Source organism: Heterocephalus glaber, unplaced genomic scaffold, assembly GCF_053883595.1.
Source record: "Heterocephalus glaber isolate CG9 unplaced genomic scaffold, H.glaber_assembly_v1.0 deba00001452, whole genome shotgun sequence".
NCBI lineage: Eukaryota > Metazoa > Chordata > Mammalia > Rodentia > Bathyergidae > Heterocephalus > Heterocephalus glaber.
This window is the reverse complement of record NW_028258302.1, coordinates 6,558,203-6,574,291: the sequence shown is the minus strand read 5'-3', so window position 1 is coordinate 6,574,291 and position 16,089 is coordinate 6,558,203. Positions and strand designations below refer to the sequence as shown.

The following is a 16,089-nucleotide window of genomic DNA, read 5'->3' as shown; positions in this document are numbered from 1 at the left end:
CTGGGAATTCAGGCCATGAGACTGAAAACATAAATTTGGGGCTTCATAAGTTTAATTCTAATTAGGTTTAATCCTTAGTTGGAGGTTTTCTTGCTTTCTGATAATAATTTAAGTCAAAAATTTTGCATGAGTTTGGTTGCTTCTGCAAGATTTAAATTTTTGTTAGTCCTAAATATTTCCTTGGTGTACATGATAGGGGTATGCTGTCAACTCAAAATGCAAAATTCCAATGTAGGCTTTGAATATATATGCGTGCAAAAAAAAAAAAAGTGACATTCCAACTGAAGTGACATTTACTCAGAAACGAGGAAGGGTTGCTATTCTATAATTCTTTGTGTTTCCTACTTCTGCTTTTGGTCCCACCACCGCCATCATCCTTTAAAATATAACTCCAAAATTTTCCAAGAAACCATGAAAATTGTTTGTATTAAGTTGAGTTGAAGGCTAGTGAGTGTAAGAAGAATGAGAAGTTGAAACTCAAACAGTTCAGGGATTTCAGTTGAAACAGTGGGAATGAGGCAGGCGCTTGCGGCAATTTTCCAGCCGGAATGATCTCAGTGAATGTGTCCAGTTGTGAGGCTGGGTTGGGTGGAGTTAGCCTGCTGTATATCTGGCATTTGTTTTGGTTGTGATTGCTGATATCCTTCACTGACTGCGTTTCTCCACTGAGAGTCTAAGGAAGCACTAAACTCTAGTAATAAGTAGCTAAGACATTGGTACTAGAATTTGACTTGCTGTCCTCAAGAAGCCCTCCATACTCCCAAGTTCTACAGCCTACTAAAAATCTAGATAGTGGCAGCCCACATCCCTGAACATCTTGACTGGAAGGAAGCCTGGTCCTTCCTCGGGTTCTTCTCCACGGGGATCTCTGAAAAATCCCTGAGGATTATTTCTGTGTCTGGTTGTTGCTTGAATGTCAAGCAGCTGCCTGGGTTCTAGTCAACGTGTTCATTCATTCCTGTGTTATCGCATTTCTCCAGATTATTTCTGCTCTCTTAAAAATCCATCCAAGATTCCCCCTGAGCACAGCTCAGACCAGATGGCAACATTTAACAAAATTTCACTGAAGGTTTGTGTGGAGCAGAAGGGCTTGCAGGGTGGAAGGTTAGCTCTCTCCTTGGGCACCAGCCTGACACTATGCTCTGGCCTGCTGCCTCTGCTACAGAATTGCTTTGTCTCCACCTTTCTGACATGGGTTTAGATCCTCATCTCATCCTGATCCTCTCTGGGGTCCAGCAAGATGGCAAGGAAAATAGTCTTCAGTCTTGGCTTCCCATGAAGCCCAAAGTGAAGACATGCTGTTAACACTGAGATTAAGAGCAGTCTAATTCCTCACTGCTCCCCAAATTCCATCTCAGAAAAGCACATGTTGCCTCACTGCTGTGAAACCAAAGTCCTACCAACAGATTTGTCTTGCCAGGCAAGGTGGCACATACCTATAATTCCAGAACTTAGGAGGCTGAGCCAGGAGGATCCTGAGTTCAAGGCCAGTTAGGACTACATAGTGACATAGTAACATCCTGTCTCAAAAAAAAAAAAAATCTAAAAAACAGAATTTTCTTAAATTGGAATGTAATTTGCTCTCAAATTGGATACAACTCCCCAGTTGGTGACGCAAGATGTCATCAGTTTTTAAAACCAGCACCTTGTCCTACCACATCTAATTATCAATTTTGGGTCTACTTTTATCATTGGAGGTTACCTCCAGATGCAGCAGATGGGAGGACCCATGGTCTCAAGCTGCAAGCTTCATTCCTGGGACTATGTCTATGGCACTGGCTTTGTGCAGATCCTATGTTTGTGCCCTGTGCCCTGTGCCCCAGAAATGGCTCTTTACACCCCTGCCACACCCAGGGTCCCTGGAGGAATAATGTTTGGGATCAGGCTGGTAATGCAAACTACAGAAGAGACCTTTGTGAGCTGCTAGAGCAGCATTTGTGGTCTCAAGAGAGGGGAGAAAAAAATCAGATGGGCTTTGAGACGGTCTGTGACAAAAGGCCGGACAATGCAGTGCAGTCTCGCCCACAGGGAAAGAAGGAGCCCGGGCAGAGCCCTCAACAGCCCCAAAGTCAGCATCCTTTGTGACTTGTCTTTGTGTGATTACATTGTGTGTTGTTCACAGGGGGCCTCAGGCCCTGCGTTGCTGGGAAAAGTTGGAGATTTTCTTTAGAAAACATTTCAAACTCTTTACCTTGATGTGTCTTCATCTCTACTTATGAAACTAAGGCAAAGTTTTCCTGTTCTCCAGGGATATGCAGCAGTGCACTAGAGGCACCAGAAGCCACAGGACACCACACACAATCATAGCCTATGATTTAACTAAAATAGTGGGTACCGTTTTGGGTACCATTTTGGGTACCATTTTGGAGTTTTGTGCTCTTTGTCACCAGGCAAAATCTGCAGCCCCTGCTTTTTGTTTTGTTTTGTTTCATCTTATACCATTTCACGTTTTTCACAAAAGCTTGGAGTTTGTTTATTAAATTTTAATCAAAATAATGCATGAACACAGTTTTAAAATTAAGTTGTACAAGAAAAACCTTTTGAAAACCCATAATGCTTTATCCAATCCCATCTCACCTCCCAGCCTGGTCCCCCAGAGGTCTGTTGATAACTCTTATAACTGCCTTTTTCTTTCTACTAGCTACCTCCATATTTCCAAACAATATGTTTAAACTAATCCATAAATATGACATTTTGTATTGATTTTGAATTATGATAGATGTGGTTTGGCTTTTTTGTTTCCCCAACCCGTATTGCCCCATACAACTATTTCATTGATTTTCTTTGCATAATTTATATTGTAAAATAGACATTGGCTGTTTTGTAGCCACCTAACAGCCATTCCCTTTCCTCTTGAAGCTACCTTGATTCCCACCTGGGGTATCCACATTTCCTTCCATAGTCACTATCTCTCCTGGGAGGCTGACTCCACATCTAACTGCAGGGCTGGGACATGACTGGCTGAGCCCCGTGCCTATGCTCTAGGATAGGATTGGTCCAAGGAAGGCATGTGAGCAAGTGACATCAGCAAGATAGCTGACTAGAGCTGCCCAATGTGCTCCCCACATGCACACAATGAAAGCCAAAACAAAACAAACACACAAAACCACTTCTTCACTGGAGTGTTTGAGGCTACACCCTGGAGTACAGTGGGTTTGTGTCAGAGATACTTCGGAGCTCAGTGATACATGCCAGCATTATGGAGAAAGAAACAAAGCACACAGCACCTATTCTCCCTCCAGGTCAACCCTAAGGAAGAGGGACCTCAGTTGGCAGAAACAGATAAGCAGGAGGCACCCAGTGGTCTCCACTCATTCCATGGACACCCGAAACATTTACTGCCAGAGAAGTCTGCAGCCTTCACAGGCTCTGGGCCCAGTTTAAGGAGTTTCTGGGTTATCACACCCCTAAACTGTCCTGGAGAAAGAGCCCAGCCCCTGTTCTCCCCCCATGCCAACCAAGGCTCTAGTCCCAGAGTCCCCTGCCCACCTGGAGTTCTGTGAAGCAGCCAGGCAACAGTTACTAGTAGCTCGACCAGCCTAACCGTGCAGACTAGCTAGCTATTCCCACCTCCCTCCCATAGCTCTGGGAAGCACCAGGGTAGCCCACTCTGAACAATTGCCTATGAAGGCCCAGAAAGCTGAGGATCACTCTGCCTAGCCACACATGGGCTCTTAACCACAGGAAGCAGCCAGATGGTGCTGCCTACCCCCCACCCCACAGCGCCAAGAAGCACCTGACCAGCCTGTTCTCAGAAGTTCAGCCCATTAACATCATAAGGCATAAATAGGCAACCTGCCCCCTCATCATTGTTCCTGGGAAGCAGCTAGGCAATCTTTCCTGAGCAAGTTAGCCCCAAAGGCCATTTGAAGTCATCTGTGCAGCCCTCACACACTGACAAGCACTCTGCCCCTACTGTATGTACATGCCATGTCACACCTACCTGGACTCACCAGGGCAGCCCTGCCATCATTATGCAAAAATATTGATGGATGCCACACATCCACAGGCAGGTGCACCATGCTCAGAGCTTCCAATGAAGCCATCCCATTTAAGAGAGCTATATCCCAGCTGCCAGTGCAACTGTACAAACTGCACAGCCTTGACCACTGAGAGACCCACAGACATTGATGACATTGACTACAACTGAAGAAGCTACAAACACTACACTAAAGTGCCCACCTGGACCACATCAATGTAGCACATCCAACTGACACCTAGGACACATTGCCAGCAGACAGTCCTTTAACACAAAAAATTCCCTACAAAATTGGTAGAAGCAGCGGATCTGCTACATGCATAAATTATAAACATGGGAACACAAAAGCACGAAAAAACTAGGCAACATAATACCTCTGAAGAAACACAATAACTCTAGTGGCAGGCATAAAAGAAAAATAAATCAATGACTTGCCTGAAAAGGAATTCAAAATGATGATTTTTAAGGAAACTGAATGAGATAGGAGAATATATTCAATATAATGAAATTAAGAATACAATTTATGATATTGATGAAAAATTTAGCAAAGAGATAGTGATCGTAAAATAGATCCAAACTCTTGCATTTGGCCCTGTGATGTGGTGGCACATCATGATAGGGAGTACATGGTGAAAGACAAAAACCACATGATCATGATCATTTCAATGCAGAAAAACCTACAGAATGCAGCAAAAGCAGTACTAAGAGGAAAATTTATACTAGTAAGTACTTACATCAATAAATCGGAAAGATTTTAAGAAATAACACAATAGAAAAGCCAAAAACAAATTAGTAGAAAGAAATAACAAAGATCAGAGCAAAAGTAAATGAAACAAAGAGTTGGTTTTTTGAAGAAGTAAACAAACTGGACAAAACTTTAGCTAGACTAACAAAGACAAAAGAGAGAAGACCCAAATAAATTAAATCAGAGGTAAAAATGAAATATTATAACTGACACCACAGAAATACAAAAGATTTAGATCTAGGTATTGTAATTTTAAAAATGTATAATTGATATTGTGTAATAAGAAGTTAAGGTCTAAAGGAGCAGGGGAAGTGGGAAGGGTAGGGGAAAGGAAAGAAGGGAGAAGGAAAAAATATGAGAAAAGGAAAAAAATGGAAACAAAGTCTTTGCAAATAGGGAAGGGTGGAGGGGGTGAAGGGAGGGCAGGGGAATGGGGAAAACATAAGAACCAAGATATTCATGTACTGGTACAAGATCCCAATAACATATGTAACTGTATTTTATACCTAAAATGTACCAATAAACTTAATGGGAAAAATAAAGTTGTAATTTGAAGCCTTAAAAAAAAAAGAAATACAAAAGATTAGTAGGGTCTATTATGAACAACCTTGTGCCAACAAACTGGAAAACCTGAAGAAATGGATAAATTTCCAAGAACACATAATCTGCCAAAACTGAATCACAAGGACATAAAAACCCTGAACATGCCAATAACAAGTAACAAGACTGAATAAGTAATAAAAAGTCTTTCAACAGATAAAAGCACAAGGCCAGATGACTTTACTAGTGAATATGATCACTTGCTTCAAGTGAGAAGAAAGGATATTTTGACATAATGCAATCAATAAATGTAATGCATCACATCTACAGAGTGAAGGACAAAAACCATATGATCATGATCATTTCAATGCAGAAGAAAACATTTTATAAAATTCAACATTCCTTCATGATGTCATAAAACTGAAAAAACTAGGTATGGAAAAAATATACCTGAGAACAACAAAGGCTATATACAATTACGACAAACCAATAGCAAACATCATACTAAATGTGGAAAAACTGAAATAATTTTCTCAAAGATCAGGAAATGACAAAGATGTTCTCTTTCACCACTCTTATTCAATATAGTGTTGGAAGTCTTTCCCAAAGCAATAAAGAAGGAAAAATAAATAAAGGACATCCAAATAGGAAAGGAAGGGGTCAAATTATCCCTATTTGCTAATTTGATTTTATAGAATGAAAACTTTAAGACTTCACAAAAGACTGTTAGAACTGACAAATTCAGTAAAGTTGCAGGATACAAAATCAACATAGAAATCAGTAACTTTTTAATATACTAATAATAAAATTGCTGGAAAAAAGGCAACCCCATTGACAATAACTACAAAAAATAATGAATAAAACACTTAGGAATAAATTTAATGAAGTGAATGATCTTTATAATGAAAATTACAAAACAGTTATGAATGAAATTGAAGAGGACACCCACATACACACACAAAATAAAAATAAGTTCAAAGTTCAAAGACTGGAAAGGAGAATTAATATTGTCAAAATGTCTATACTATCCAAAGCAATCTAAGAATTAATGCAATACCTACCAAAATACCAATGACACTCTTCACAGAAATATTTTAAAACTCCTAAAATGTTTATAGAGCTATGATCCTGAATAGCCAAAACAATCCTGAGAAAACAGAATAAAGCTTGAGATATTATAATATTTGATTCAAAACACATTACAAATCCATAATAACCAAAGCATCAGTGTATGGGCATAAAAACATACACATAGTCCAATGTAACAGAATCGAAAACCCAGACATAAATCCACATATTTACAGCCAACTGGTTTTTTTTTTTTAATAATGTCACAAGGCAATATATCGGAAGAAGGAAAGTCTTCAATAAATGGTACTGGGAACCATACACAGAAGAAAGAACCCAGGCCCCTCTATATCACCATTTTAAAAAAATCAACTCAAAGTGGATCAAAGACTTAAGAGTAAGAAACAATTAGAAAAAAACATAGAAGAAGCACATTAGGCTACTGCTCAGCTCAAAGATTTCTTTGCATATAACCCCAAAAACACAGGCAACAAAAGCAAAAACTGACATCAGACTCAAAGATTTCTGTACAAAAAAGGAAACAATCAACTGAGTAAAAAGACAGCTTATAGAATGACAATAAGTATTTACCAACTCTTCATCCAAAAAGAAAATAATTTTCAACCTCTATAAGAAATTCAAGCAACTCAATAGCAAAATAATAATAACACAATGATCAAATCTTAAAATGGACGAATGACCTAAATAGACAGTTCTCAAAAGTGGATACACAGATAACCAATAAATATATGAAAAATACTCAACATTATTAATCATCAGGAAAATACAACTCAAAACCACAATGAGGTATCATCCCTCCCCAGTTAAAATGGCTATCATCGAAAACACAAAAAGGTAATGAATACTGGCAAGGATGTGGAGAAAGGGGAATTCATGCATTGTTGGAGAGAACAGTACAGACACTATAGAAAACAGTGTGAAGTTTCCTCAAAAAACGAGAAATAGAACTACCATATGATCCAGCAATCCTACCCCTGGGTATAAATCCAAAGGAACTGAAATCAGTATATTAAAAAGATATCTGCACTGGCATGCGCATTGCAGCACTATTCACAGTGACCAAGACAGAATCATTCTACTGGCTGTCCACTGACAGATGAATGGATAAAGAAAATGTGGCACATATGCACAATAGAAAATTATTCCTCTATAAAAAAAGAATAAAATTATGTTATTTGCAGCAATCTAGATAGAAAATGGGGGACATTATGTTAAATGAAATAAATCAGGCACAGAAAGGTAAATATTGCATGTTTTCACAGATATAGGGAGCTAAAAGTTGATCTCAAAGAAGGTAAAAGAAAAGGGGTAGGGGATTTAGCTCAGTGGCACCACACCTGCCTCACAAGGTCCTGAGTTCAATCCCTGGTACTGCGAGAAGACAAAGACAAAGAGAAGACGAAGAGGAAGAGCAAGAGGAAGGGGAAGAAGAAGGGGAAGGGGAAAGGGAAGAGGAAAGAAAAAATAGTGGAAACTGTGAAGCATATAGAGGATGGGGGATGCAGAAAAGGTGGTTAATAGGTACAGGTTTTAGTTGGAGAGGAGGAATAACTCATTTTCTTTCTGTAGCATAGTAAGGTAACCATGGTTGATAACAATTAATTGAATTCAAAATAGTGTTATAATGATAAATGACAAATATGTGAGGTGATAGATATGCCAGTTACCCTGACTTGATTATAGCTTGTATACGTGTAATAAATATCAATTATATCCCACAAATAGGTGCAATTACTATGAGTCAATTAAAAATAAAGTTATTTGGGACGGGGATTTAGCTCAGAGGTACAGTGCCTGCCTCACAAGTGCAAGGTCCTGAGTTCGATCTCAGGTACCAAAAAAAAGTTATTTTTAAAAGAAAAATAAAAAATGTGCAACCCAAAATTTCCTTGTACTTCTGGAGAAGTGAAGTATTCTTTTCCTGATGGACATAAATGAGGGAAAATAAAGTCCCTAAGTGGAAACCCCCTTTGCAACCATATAGTAAAGCTAGTCTTACTTTCATTAATTTTTTTTGTACCAGGGATCAAACTCAGGACCTTGTGCTTGCGAGGCAGGCAGCAGAACCACTGAGCTAAATCCCTGGCTACTCTTACTTTGAATAAATAGCACAGAAGACCAAGAAGAGAGATGGGAATTAGATATTTTTTAAGAACCCCTGGATCAAACTTCATCAAGAGCCTAAATTACCTCCAAACTTCTCCTCAATTATGTGAACAGAATATTGTAATTCTCTTCATAGTTTAAGCCACTTTGAATTTGCAGTTACTTACATAAGAAAGATTTCTCACTGTTCTAAAGGTTTATAGCATTATGATATAGAACAAACTATTTGATTTTGTTGCAGAGTGAAATATATGACTATATTTCCTTTCATGCAGAGGACTTTGGTACTTTTAAAGAATTAATTATTATTTTTACATTCAAATTTTTCCATATGCATAGCTTTAATTCTTTTCACTTAATCATATTCAACCTCCTCTTTCACTCTGGACTGGTGGTGCTCTGAGCTATCAACCTAGACCTTCTCTTAACCGCTGTTCCTTATTTCCTGGATCCTATGAATTTTACTTTTTTGAATTAGTCAGGATTTACTGGGTCATTTTCTCAATACTTTCTATGCAAGAACATTATGCAGGCAAATTGTCTATAGGTGGGGAGGATGCCTCAATTCAATCTTCATACTTGACTGATATCCTAGCAGGGTATAAAATTTTGAATTGAAAATTATATTCTATAAGATCCTGATGATATCTTTAGTTACTTTCTGGTATCCAGTGTTACTGCTGAGATATCTGACATCATTTGATTCTATTCTTTTGTATCTTACCTCCTTTGAATTAGTTTGCTCTTTAGAAGCCTTTAAGGAGATCTCCTAGCCCTGGGCTCTAAAACATATCTATGATGTCCTTGACATGGATCTTTATTTTCTGATGTGACAAGTCCTTTGAGGGCCTTTTCAGTCAAGAGCCTGTTGTCCTTTATCTTAGGAAATTTTTCCTTAGATTCTTGTAAGTCATCCCCACTTCCTATCTTCTTTTTCCCCCTCTTCTCTCTTTATTATCTTCTCTCCAGAATCTTATTAATTAGATGTGGGATTTCTAGATCTTATTCTCTATGTCTTTTCTGATCATTCTCATCTTTTCAACTTGTTATTTTTTTGTTCTGCTTTATGTCGTATATCCTTGACTCTTCCACTTCTTAAAAATTTTAACTATTTTTTATTTCTGCAAGTTCTTTATTTATATGCTTATTTATAGATACAATATCTTCTTAGAAATGTAAAAATTCTCAGTAAAATACTAGCAAATCAAATTTAACTTCACATTAAAAAGGATTATAGACCTTGACCAAGTAGGATTCATTCCAGGGGTGAAAAGATGGTTCAATATATAAAAATCTATAAATGTGGTATACCACATTAACAGAAGAAAGACAGAACCCATATGATCATCTTAATAGATACAGAAAAAGCATTTGACAAAATTCAACATTCATGCATTTTTTTTAAACTCTCAATAAGATAAGTATAGAAGAAACATATCTTAACATAATGAAGGCTACATATTGCAAGTCCATAGCTAACATCACACTTGATGGGAGGAAACTGAAAGACCCAGTACCAGTCAAGGATTCCAACCCTCACCACTTTTGTTCAACATAGTACTGGAAGTCCCAGCCAGAACATTTAGAGGAGAAAAAGAAGTTTACAAATTCAAATCAAAAATGAAAAAGTAAAATTATCTCTATTCATATGACGTATTTTATGTGTAGAAAACCCTAAAGACAGAAGAAAAAAAACTATTAAAACTAATAAAGTCAATAAAATTTTAGGATACAAAGGAACATGAAAACTAGTAGATTTTCTGTACACTGACAGTGAATTACTTGAAACAGAAAAAGAAAATTTCAAATTTATAATAGCATCAAAAAGAATAAAATACTTAGGAATAAACTAACCAAAGCAATGAAAGACTGATGTGCTGGGAATTGTAAAATTTTGACGAATAAAATGAAAATACAGATTGTGTCCCATGTTCAAGGGCTGCAGAACTGTTACTGTTAAATGTTCACACAACCCAAAATGATCTATAGATTCAATAAAGATTCAATATAGATTCAATAAAATCCCTATCAAAATCCAAATAGCATTCTTTACAGAAACAGAAAAATAATCTTAAAATTTATATGGAATCACAGAAGGCTAAATAGCCAAAACAGTCTTTAGCAAGAACAACGAAGCTAAGCTGGAGGCATCAGAATCACAACAGAGAGCCCAGAAATAAATTCATGTATTACATAGTACCAATAACACATACTGTAAAGGGAAAAGGATAATCTCTTCAACAAACGGTATTGGGAAAATTGGATAGCCATAAAAGAGAAGAATAAAATTAAACAATTATCTCACATAATATTTAAAAGTCAATTAAAAATAGATTAAAGACTTAAATTTAAAATGGAAAGATATAAAATTATTAGGAGAAAGTATGGGAAAGTTTCTTGGTGTTCTAATTAATGATTTTGGGAGTCTGACTCAAAATTACAGCAAAAAAGCAAAAACAGACAAGTGGAATCACATTGAACTAAAAAACTTCTGCACACCAAAAAACAAATCAGTGGAGTTAAAAATACAGTCTACAGGGCCGGGGATTTAGCTCAGTGGTTCCGCCACCTGCCTTGCAAGCAAAAGGTGCCGAGTTTGATCCCCGGTACCAAAAAAAAAAAAAAAAAATACAGTCTATATAATAGAAGAAATATCTGCAAATCATATATATCCAAAATTTATGAGGAACTCATGCAACTTGATAGTAAGAAAACAAATAATCTGTTCTAGTTATGCAAGGTGAAAAAAGCTCTGGAGATCTAATGTACAACATGGTGACTACTTTTAATAATATATATTATATATTTTATACTTGAAATTTGATAAAATAAGATAGGAAATTATCTCCCTGGAAAAAAACAAAATAAGGGTCGGGGATGTAGCTCAGGGCCATCCTGCCTGCCTAGCAAGCACAAGGTCCTGAGTTTGATTCACAGTTCTGAAAAAATAAAATAAAATAAATGGTAAGTAGGTGAGGTGATATGTTAATTAGCTTGATTGTGCTAATCACTTCACAATGCATATGTATCTCAAAACATCAAGGTATACCTTCAAAATAAATAAAATTTTCTTTGTCAATTATGCCTTACTAAAGCTGAAAAGAAGTGTCTGAAGCTTCCATCACTGTTGCCTTAAAATCACCTTGAGCACTCACTTTGGCCGCAAATACACTAAAATTGGAACAATACAGAGATTAGCTTGGCCTTTGCTCAAGGATGACACAAATGTATAAAGTTTTCCATAGTTTTCATGTAGCCACTATGGAAGACAGTATGGTATAGTTCCTTGACAAATTAAAAATAGTATTACCATTGTAATACTATATGAAATCCAGTAACATCCCACTTCTAGAAACATACCCAGAAGAGTCAAAAATAGGGTCTCAAAGAGAGATATTTGTACACTCATGTTCCCATAGCAACGTTGTTCACAACAGACAAAAGGTGAAAGCAATCTAAGTGTCCAATAACCAGATGAATGGAGAAACAAAATATGGTGTATATATGCAATATTATTTAGCCTTAAAAAGAAACTCAGTGAAAAAGAAGGAAAATCTGACACATGCTACCACCTTGATGAGCTTTGAGGACATTTAGTATGGTTTAGAAGGGGTCTGAACGTGTCCTGCAAGGGTTGAGAGCTTGGTCCCCAGTATAGCAGTATTGAGAAGGGTTGGGACATTTAAGAGATGGCGCCTAGTGTGAGGCCCTCAGTCAATAGGGAAGCTGCCCTTGGGAAAGCCTAAGCATAAGCCCATCCCCTGAATTGCTCTCATTTCCTGATCTCTTCCCCTGACAGATGCTCCCACTACTATGACACCATCTGCTGTTAGGCCCTCACCAGAGGTCGAACCAAGGGGGCTGCCTGGTATTGGACTTTAACCCTCCAGTATTGTGAGTTAAATAAGCTTCTTTTCCTTAGAAGGTTTAGCAGCCACAGGTACAAGGCCATATTTTGCTATGGTAATGGAGACCCTCATACAGCACTGTACCAAGTGATGTGATTTGATCACACAAGTACAAGTGCTGTATAATTCCATTCATGTGCAATACTCAAATCCATAGACAGACAGTAGAATGGTGGCTTCCAAGGGCTGGGCAAAGAGAGGACTGGGAAGTAGATATAGAGTTTCAATTAGCAAAGATGAAATCTTCTGGAGCTAGATGGTGGTATTGGTTGCATAACAATGTGAATGTGCTAAATGGTTAAGATAGTTAATGCTATGTTATGTATATTACCACAATTTTTCAAAAAATCATTTTGGTAGGAAAAGTCCATGTTAAAGAGAGGAGAAGAAAAGGTGAGGGACTGAGCTGTAGGAATGTTGGGGGGGGGGGTGCAAAAGAAACAACCAAACTAGGAAAAGACGTGCCTTTTAGAACAAACCATAAACTAATGCATTTTAATGTATTCAAAAGGCTAATTTGAACAACCAGTTGGGAGACTAAAACTAAGCAAATTCTTTACCTTACAGTCACATGACAGAACAGATGTTGATATTGAGGGCGTTTTATTGGCCTATGTTCACTATGTTTGCTATGATGATGCCTATAAGACATCAAATGCAAATTTCTTGATGGTAAAATAACCAGTTAAGGAAATTTCAACAAGATAATACGAGTTCTAGGGAAAACCATGGTATCAACTGAAGAAAGTGAACAGATGGAGCTAGAATTATAGAGGGCACAGCTGCAGGAGTGGCAGGAGCTAGCCACAGGCACTTCCAGAACACTTCCTCACTTACGTTGGGAAGCTTGGCCTCCATCTATCTGCCTCATAATCTTCTTAGTGTTCACCACAGGGAGCTCACATGGGAAATTTCTTTAATGGGGTGGTTTGAATACTTACCCTGTGGAAGGCACCTTGAAAAGCTTGTTCTGCCTAACACACACTGATTCTGCAGGGAGACCTGTTACTAGTGTTGTCGAGATACCCAAACTGGGGGTGAAAATGTCAATGAGTTGATTGAAATCATTGCTCACTTTAATGATGAAAGTGACTCACAAACCAGCTTATTTAGCAAGTTTCTTTTTCCAAGGCTGAACACACTCAATCAGAAATCTGTAGGCCAAACTGTTGAGGTACACCATTAATAATAATACCAAGACTTGGTATTACTTATGGGGATGTCTAAGACTTTGACTTGCTTATATTATGATAAAATAATCAGTGACCCTAACATCCATAGAAATTTTAATTTTTCTTTCCTCTTTCTTTACTTTTTACTTTTTCTTTCTTTCTTTCTTTCATTTCTTTGCTTGGATTTTTTGGGTTTTTTTCATTCCTTCCTAGGTCACGGTCTTAAAAAAAGATAGACTGGATATACTTTTTTTATTCTTCTTTCTAAGTGCGGCTAAAAAAAAACCTGAAAACTGTCAGTATCAGAGGGAATTCATTCATTTCTACAATAAAGCTGGCCAAAACCTCAACCAGAATATCAAACTTCCATAAACTTCAACTTTACACAAGAGCCATAACAACCTTATTAAAAAAAAAACTTCTGCAAAGATATTCAAATGCCCAGGAACTGCCTGTTCAATCTTGGTCTGACATCACCTTTGCTGGTTGTCATTGTGGCTAAATATTACTGTTTCAAAATACTTTGTGTAATCCTCTTCATTTTTGCCTTTAAAAGCTTCCCCTTCCTCAACCTCTGGATATACTCACAGGTTTTATAGATGTGCATTCACCCTGAAATGCCCTGTTACTCCCATTGCAATGCTATTCCCAAATAAAAGTTGACTTTGCTTCAGTTCTAACCTCTTTGTGTTTTTTTAGTTTGACAAACCCTAGTCATTATATGTAAAACAAATGGAAGTCTCTGAAAGATGGAGAGTAGACAGACGGGTAGGGACTTTGGGGCCCAAGGCCTGACATAGCAGTGAGCTCTCTGGATTTTCTTTTTGCCTCATATATCCTACTTGTTCTGGAGAACCCAGCAACTTGGAAATGTCAATGTCCATAGTCTCCCAAAACAAAACAAACAAAAATAAAAGCTCTAGAGGAGCTCTCTGGGCAAAGGATCAATAAAAGAGCAGCTTAGCAAGATAGAAAACCTCTAGAAAATAACTGCTGTACTTCAATCACTCTCCCTACTCCCCAAACAAAACTACTCCCACCTCTAATCAGCAAGGGCTGAATAAGAAGCCCGGAAGTCCACTTCCCCAGACTGTTACAAGAGGTCCCCACCCCTACATGGGTGGTGACAGAAAAGGTAAATGGATATCAGGGACTTTCATCCCCACCAAGTGCTAACAAGGCTTCCTCATGGGTGTCAGTGGAGATAATATCGGGTTCCTGGACTTCAGCCTCTGCCCAGCAGCCTCAGGTGCTCCTCTTCTTTCTGCTGAATGATATCAGAGGAACCTAGTAGAGAGTCAGGGCTTTGAACACTACCCAGCAGTTAATGAAGCCATTCTCCTCTCCCATCATCACCACCCCATCATGTTAGTGGTGCCCCCGTGGGGAGCAGAACCCAGGCAGTTTTGCCTCTTCCAGCCAGGATGGTATCAGTGAGGCCTAGTGGGGAGTCTGAACTGCCCCAAATCAATAACCTTAGTTCTCCTACTAAGATAGATGTCAATGAAGGCCAGATGGGAAAAACAGACTTCCCTCCCCACCTTACAACTGATGCAGGGCTCCTCTTCCCACCTGGCCAAGGTCAGAGGAGCTGATCGAAATGAGATCAAGAGTAGCAATGTATTCAAAATGGCCAGGTTTGTTTTTCTAGCTCCAAGGTCATCACCAGTGCGGTAGGAGGCTCTGTGGCTGCGCGGGTGTCCGGACTTGGAGAGTCTGGACCCAGTTAGACCTAGCCCACGGTCGCTTCAGTCACTCGGAACCTGGCTGAGTCCCGGTGCTGAGCCTGAGATCAGAAGAATAGAGGCGAGGGCCCCGGGAGCGACCCCGCCTGCACCTTCTCAGTCCTGGTGGCTTGCAGCGATGGCTGTCAGCTTCCAGACAGCTTCGTGCTGGCAGCTCAGAGTGAGTGCGACCAACTGAAGCCCTGCAGAGGACCGACTCAGGATAATGACAAGGAAAGGACCTGTGATGAAGGGCTGGAGTGCAAAAGAAGTGAGGACTGGGATTTCTCCAAAATTTAAGAACTTCAAGAGCCATGATATGAAGTGCTACAAAAAGTTTGTTTGTTACGGTCATGGAAAGCTTACTACTGTCATGCCAGGACATTTTCTAGAGCATGCAGGGGTGATGACGACTGACAGAGTCTGTGGCCACAAGGAGGATAATAGACAACTCTCACAGGAGCAGCAATAAACGAAAAGTTGTGGGTGGGATTGTTGTCATTCAAGGATGTGTCCACGGAGTTCTCCTGGGAAGAGTGGCAGCATAGTGAGACCCTGTCGCAATAAAAATAAATTGGGCCAGGGATTTAGCTCAGTGGTTCCAGCGCTCGCCTTGCAAGTGCAAGGTCCTGAGTTCAATCCCCGGTACAAAAAAAAAAAAAAGAAAACCAATCAGCTAGGGACATAGCCCAGTAGTGCAGCACCTGTCTGGCAAGTGTGAGGCCCTGAGTTTGATTTCCAGTATCAAAAAACAAAACAAACAAGAAAACCAATCAGTGTAATTCACCATGTCAACAGACTAAATTAATGAATGTGGTAGACTTTT

General features: G+C 38.7%; 1 pseudogene; it reads left to right on the top strand.

The window, feature by feature from the left end:
* Positions 1-11,610: 11,610 nt before the first annotated feature.
* Positions 11,611-11,708, top strand: LOC147827198 (U6 spliceosomal RNA; annotated as a pseudogene).
* Positions 11,709-16,089: the final 4,381 nt, after the last annotated feature.